Genomic DNA, 6,966 nt, shown 5'->3' on the forward strand with positions numbered 1-6,966 from the left:
TGATAGCTCAGCTGGAGTTCAACCCGGAAGCGCTGACGGTGGCACCAACCGGGCAAAATCCAGCAAAAGTGGGAATTACGTGGCAGCTGCAACCAGCCAGCAAGGCAGGCGTGGTCCAGGCCGCCCGCAACCCCTCGGGGCCCATGCCCCTCCTCCCATAGCTCCCGCCCCTTGTCTGTTCCCATTGGTCCGCTGAGCCAAGTTTGGTCGTTGGGGTCGCCCATCTCTCGCTGGCCATGCTGAGTGTGGCCGGACGCAAGAGGGTGGGGCCGGGCGTTTGCTCCCACCGCCCCAGCCGCACCCTCCCAAGTCGCGGACTCCATGCAAACTGTGGTTTGCCTCCAGGGAGCAGGGCCTTTGTGTGACGTGTAGACGTCCTCTGCGCTGCCTCCAGTTCTGCAGAGGCCAGTCAGTGGGTTTTAGTTTTGGAGAGGTGATGTCATCACAAAACCTTTACATGGTCCTAACGCCCATGGTTAAGGTTTCAGATCCACAGAAAATCAGAGATCCTTAGAGATAGAGTGACCATGCCATTCATTGTTCAAATCAGGACAACTTGGAGAGCCTAGTGATGGCCAACCTTTTGAGCTCAGAGTGTCAGCATTTTGAAAAACTCTAACTTAACTCTGGTGCGGTGTCACATATAGAAATTTTTTGATATTTGCAACCATAGTAAAACAAAGACTTATATTTCTGACATTTATTTTATATATTTAAATGCCACTTAACAAAGAAAAATCAACCAAAAAAATGAGTTCGCATATCACCTCTGACACGCGTGTCATAGGTTCACCATCACTGGCCTAAGGGGATAGTATTAATAATTGTGATTGGCACAACAGTCATAAATGTGGACTGTTCTGGAACTTACAGCCACCCTACCTAGAAATCACCTGGTCTTGGGCCTAGCTCATTTTTGCTTTTTAAAACATTATGGTAAAATGTATATAACATGAAATTTTCTATTTTTTTAAAATATATTTTATTGACTTTTTACAGAGAGGAAGGGAGAGAGTTAGAAACATTGATGAGAGAGAAACATCGACCAGCTGCCTCCTGCACATCTCCTACTGGGGATGTGCCCGCAACCCACGTACATGCCCTTGACCGGAATCGAACCTGGGACCTTTCAGTCCGCAGGCCGGCGCTCTATCCACTGAGCCAAACCGGTTTCGGCGAAATTTTCCATTTTAGCCAGTTTAAGTGCACAATTCAATGGCATTACCTACTTTCACAATATTGCACAACCATCACCATTATAATTTCCAAAAATTTTCATCACAAGAATAATGCTCCTGTGAACATTTCTGTACACATTTTTGTGTGGACATATGTTTTCAATTCTCTTGGGTGTATACCTAGAAGTGGAATTGCTGAGTCATATGACAGCCATATGTTTAACATTGTGAGGAAAAAAACTGATTTTCAAAGCGGTTGCACCGTTTTGTATTCCCGACAGCAATGTCTGATGGTTCAAAGTGCTCCACATCTACTTTAATACTTGTTTTTTTTTCTGTTTTTATTTTATTTATTTATTTATTTTTAATCCTGACCCGAGGATATTTTTTCATTGACTTTTTTTTAAAAATATATATTTTATTGATTTTTTACAGAGAGGAAGGGAGAGAGATAGAGAGCTAGAAACATCGATCAGCTGCCTCCTGCACACCTCCCACTGGAGATGTGCCCGCAACCAAGGTACATGCCCTTGACTGGAATCGAACCTGGGACCTTTCAGTCCGCAGGCCGATGCTCTAACCACTGAGCCAAACCGGTTACGGCTCCATTGACTTTTAGAGAGGGTGGAAGAGAGAGGGAAAGACAGAAATATAGATGTGAGAGAAACACATCGATTGGTTGCCTCCTGCACGCTCCCCCACCAGGGCCCCTGCAACTGAAGTACATGCCTTTGACTGGAATCAAACCTGGGACCTTTCGGTTTGCAGGCCAATGCTCTATCCACTGAGCCAAACCAGCTAGGGCTCTGTGTTTTTAATTATTAGCTATGCTAGTGAGTTTGAAGTAGTATCTTGTGGTTTTGATTTGTATTTTCCCAGTGATTAATGATGTTGAGTATTTTTTCATTTGATTATTGGTCATTTATATGTCTTCTTTGGAGAAATGTCTATTTAATCCTATGTTTGTTTTTCATTTGGTTGTTTTTCTTTTTATTGTTGAGTTGTGAAAGTTCTTTATATATTCTGGATACTAGACTCGTATCAGATTTATAATTTGTAAATATTTTCTCCCATTCTAAGTGTTATCTTTTAACTTTCTTGATAGTATATTTTGGTGCATAAAAGTTTTCATTTGTAATGCAGTCCACTTTATCCTTTTTTATTACTTGTGCTTTTGTGTTATATCTAAGGGACCATATCTAAGAGACCTAATGTAAGGTCACAAAGATTTTCACTTATGTTTTCTTTTCTTTTTAAAAAAAATATATTTTATTGATTTTTTTACAGAGAGGAAGGGAGAGGGATAGAGAGTTAGAAACATTGATGAGAGAGAAACATCGATCAGCTGGCTCCTGCACACTCCCCACTGGGTATGTGCCTGCAACCAAGGTACATGCCCTTGACCAGAATCGAACCTGGGACCCCTAAGTCCACAGGCCGATGCTCTATCCACTGAGCCAAATCGGTTAGGGCTGTTTACTTTTTTTTAAAATATGTTTTTATTGATTTCAGAGAGGAAGGGCGAGAGAAACATCAATGATGAGAGAATCATTGATTGGCTGCCTCCTGCACGCCCCCTACTGGGAAGAGATCACGCCCGCAACCCGGGCATGTGCCCTTGGCCGGAATCGAACCTGGGACCATTTCATCCGCAGGCCAACTCTCTATCCACTGAGCCAAACCGGCTAGGGGCATCCACTTATGTTTTCTTATAAGAGTTTTATAATTTTAACTCTTTTTTCCCCCCAGAGGAGAGCACGAACACAGTCCCCCACTACCACAAATTATGCAGTTGAGTTTCCCACGTTTAAGGAAATCATAGGGGTCAGCACATCCAGGGTGCAGTGCATAAGCCTGGCCCCGGAAAAACCACCTTTGTGACCATGGTATCTCCCCTGCCTGTAAGCATAATGTTGATAACACATCTTGCCTTCTTGGGATAACTCTTACTTGGTCATGGTATATAATCCTTTTTACATGCTGCTGGATTAGGTATCCTAGTATTTTCTTAAGGAATGTGTGTAAGGAGTATTGCTCTGTAGTTTTCTTTTTTCCTTTAGAGGTCTTTGTGTAGTTTTAGTCGCAGGTTAATACTGGCCTCATAGAATGAGTTGGGAAGTGTTACCTCACATTCTGCTTTTTGGAACAATCTGTGAAGTATTAGTATTAATTCAAATTTAAATTTATAGTGTAGTCATCAGGTCTTTGGGAGAATTTTTTTTTTGTCGATAGGATTTAATATTTTTATTTGAACGATTAGGTAGAGGGTGGTACATAGCGGGAAAAAGAAGCATATTTAAGAGCAAAAGCATAAATGGAGGACATTTATATTTTATGAAGTTTGGATGCCTGTAGGACTTCCAAAAATACATCAAGCAGGTAATTTACTATATAAATATTAGTCCACCATCCCATGCACAGGATAGTCATATAAAATGAAGGATGTCCACTTATATTTGAATTTCAAATTAAAATAAAATAATTTCAGTAAAGTCCTAAATATTTTATGAGACATATTTATGCTTTAAAAATTATTTCTTGTGTATCTGAAACATAAAAAATAAAAAATAAATAATAAATTGTCTTTATTCAACCATCTCGCACACAAATGAACAACCAGGATATGTACCGCAGAACCAGGAAGGAGCCCGCGCCAGCTCCTGTGTGAACCACACCCCCAGCCCCAGTTCTGCAGGGGCCCGTGGGCGAGGCGGCAGGGTGGGTGCACAGGGGCCAGGTGTGGACGTGGCCAGGACTGCCGACCCACCCAGCGCGCCTCCCCACGTTGAACAGCAGGCTCAGGTCCCAGCAGCAGCCCGGAAGGTAGTGAACCAGAGGTGCCTGGAGGAAGAGTGGGCCACTCTGGAAATGGGGGGATCTACTCTCCCTCCACACTCCTGGGGGGCTGTCCCTGGCCAACGGGGTTTCCAAGGAGGCCACAGCCGCTCCCCAGCAGCAGCCAAGGCCGAGCGGGGCGCCAGAATTTGTTGCTAAGATCCCAGGGGCTGGTGGAGAGAGCGGAAAGGCTCAGGCATGCTCTGTGGGGCCAGGCCCGCTAGCGTGGGAGTGGGCACGGGCGGCGGGCTGCAGGGGGCCAGCGCTGGGCTCTGGGGAGGCCCGCAGCGGGGCCACGAGGCCATCGGCAGCGTCTGTGTCGAGGTCCAGCCTCCGGTACACTTCGCACAGAGGCAGATCGTTATCTTCGCGGAGACTGGAGCTGGACGAGTAGTACGCCTCCTCCAGCTGGTAGAGGTCGATGGAGACCTCGTCCCGCAGGGCGGTGAGCTTGCGGTCGCACTCCTCCTGCAGAGCCCGGAACTGCTGGTTGCGCTGGTCGATGGCCTGGTTCACCGACGGGAAATCGTTCAGGATCAGGAACTGCTTGAGGTCAGAGACCAGCTTCATCAGGGACTCACCTGCTCGGACGATGTTGGAGGCTCGCACGTGCATTTCGTAATTGTCCTGCTTGCCTTGGGTGGCCCTGGACACTTGGGTCTCATCCTCGATCTTGGCGGTCTTGATGATCTCGGTGAAGTTGTCCATCATTGACTTGATGTCGTCCTTGAGCTGCTTGTGGTAGGACTGCAGCAGCGTCTCCTTGCTCTGCGGCAGGGCTCTCTTCTGGGCCATGGCGGGCCTCCGACTTTGCAGGCTGTTGGGGTCCAACCCCAGCAGGTCCAGGGGTTCCCAAAGATGTGGACGGAGTTGGCGAAGAAGGAATGACACGGAGACAGGGTTCAGTTGATCAACATAGCGAGGTTCTCTCACCAGGTTCTGCCCAGGCTCTCCAGCCAAGTTCTGTTTTTTATGGTCTTGTTACATCTGTATTTATACCAGTTGATTTTAATCCTGTCAATTTCTATTCCAAAGGTTAGGGCGTTTCTTATCTCCATTCCAGGGAGTAAAGATTATGTGGCTTAAGGGTGATTGTTTGTAGTTAAAGTGATTAACTACCCTCCTGGCATTTAGTTAAGAGGTTTTATTCCCTCCCTAACTTCAGGGAAAAATCCCTACCTGGGGAAACAACCTCGGAGAGGTGACCTTGGTTAAAACACATAGAGCCAAGAAGGTGAGCAAACATATTAAGAACAGTATGCCATATACGCCAGGTCCCTTGAAACATATGCTGTGCAGATGTTTCTTCCCTGCAGCGACTGTGTCAAGCAGCAAGGATGGACCGGCTTCCGGCAAATTCCCCCCCCCTTTTTTTTTTTAAATGATAGCGCATGTAAATCAGCAGCCACCTCTCGGATTGGGTTGTTTAAGACTCGGAAGAAGACTGACAAGCAATGATAGTGAGCATAGCTATAAACATAGTGGATGGAGTGCACAAGGAGCCTTGTTCCTGTAGAAGGTTGCTGGCCTCTTCAGTCAAGGGATTTCAGCTGTCCTCAAGTCGGGGGTTTGGTTGTCCTTGTTGATCTGGCTAGCAGGCGGCGTCATTGACAATGGGCTTCCCGAAGCGTCAGCGAGTTGAAGGGCTGCATCAAAGGGTCCATCAGGGCCTCGCTTGATGGTGGTGTTGGTGTCCGGGGAGGAGTCAGCTGTGCCCTCTGGGTCGGCCGATATGGATGATACCGGGGAGGAGGATGAGGCAGAGATGGAGGGTAGTAGAGAGAAAAAGAAGAGAAAGCAAAAGAACTACCAGCATCCTGACACAGCCCTTTCCTTCAGCTGCCCCTTTGCCTGTGGTCCAAGGTAGAAATGGGAAACAAGTCCTGTTGCAGTGAGAGGGCAGCTGCTGTCAGCCAGTCTCTGTCTTTACCTGGGTCCCGATCTGAGCTGGGCATGGGAAGCGAAGCAGCCATGGGTGCAGGAGACCTCCCTCAGAAGGGGTGAGGGTTTCAGGCCACTGCAAAGTTGGGGGGGTGAAGGTCTGTGCCCCCACCTCTATTGACCCCCAAGTTGTCTTCTGATGGCCCCTCTGCGACTGTGCCTGTCTTAGGTTGTTCCTTCCCTGAGGAATCTTACATGTCTCTGGCTAACCAGCCATCCTCCGGGGCCAAGCAGGGTGATGTGAGGTGTGCGAATGAGGGAGGGGCAACGCCCCCCTGCAAGAGGTTCAGTTCTGTCTCCTTGGTAGCCTATGCCCCCGTGGCCTCCACGCCCAGTACCTGCCTTGGGCTCCCCTCGCCTGCTGGCGGGGCCCCAGCTCTGGTCACATCTCTTGGGGAACCCAGGTTTCTTCTCCAGGGAGGGCCCAGCTCACACCATTGGGCGAGAGACAGATCCATGGCACCGGCCACCACGAGGCCTCAACTTCAGCGTGAACAGAAAGCCCAGGCAACAGCTGTGGGCAAATGGACTGTGAGAAGGGGGTCCCTCTTGACACAAGGGCAAGAGGGGCCAATACTGGACAAAGGAGAGTCCCGGGACAGGGCTTTCTCAGCCCAGGATGTCAGGCTCTTGGCACAAGACAACTCCACGTATGGGGCATATACCAGACACCCCCAGTCAAGGCAGAAAAGGGAGGTGCCTTTCCTGGAACAGTAGGGTAGGGAGATTCTGGAAAAGGCTGTGTTCAGGAGAGAAGGAGAAAGGCCAAAGAACCAGCAAACAAGTAGTTAGATTAAAAAAAAAAAAAGGAAAGGAGATGTGGGGCAAAGCTGGGACATATGGATAGACAAAAAGGAGGCACATGTGATCCTCCCAATGGACAGGTTGTTCCAGCTCAGGGCTGCACATCTGCTGCAGACGGGCACTGTTCAGGTGTGCTAGGGTGAGGTGGAGACGGGGGGCGGTGAGACATAAGGTCGGACTAGATGGTCTGGAATCCACACAGGTAAGG

At 48.1% G+C, this 6,966-nt stretch overlaps 1 non-coding gene and 1 pseudogene across 1 annotated transcript; both read right to left on the bottom strand.

Annotated features, from left to right (window-relative positions):
- Positions 1-2,924: 2,924 nt before the first annotated feature.
- On the bottom strand, positions 2,925-3,087 carry LOC111824828. The gene has a single exon (XR_002827901.1). It is a non-coding gene; the product is annotated as a U1 spliceosomal RNA (small nuclear RNA).
- A 1,087-nt stretch (positions 3,088-4,174) lies between these two features.
- Positions 4,175-4,808, bottom strand: LOC102422182 (annotated as a pseudogene).
- Positions 4,809-6,966: the final 2,158 nt, after the last annotated feature.

The sequence above is a fragment of the Myotis lucifugus genome, unplaced genomic scaffold (genome assembly GCF_000147115.1).
Source record: "Myotis lucifugus unplaced genomic scaffold, Myoluc2.0 scaffold_8415, whole genome shotgun sequence".
Classification (NCBI taxonomy): Eukaryota; Metazoa; Chordata; class Mammalia; order Chiroptera; family Vespertilionidae; genus Myotis; species Myotis lucifugus.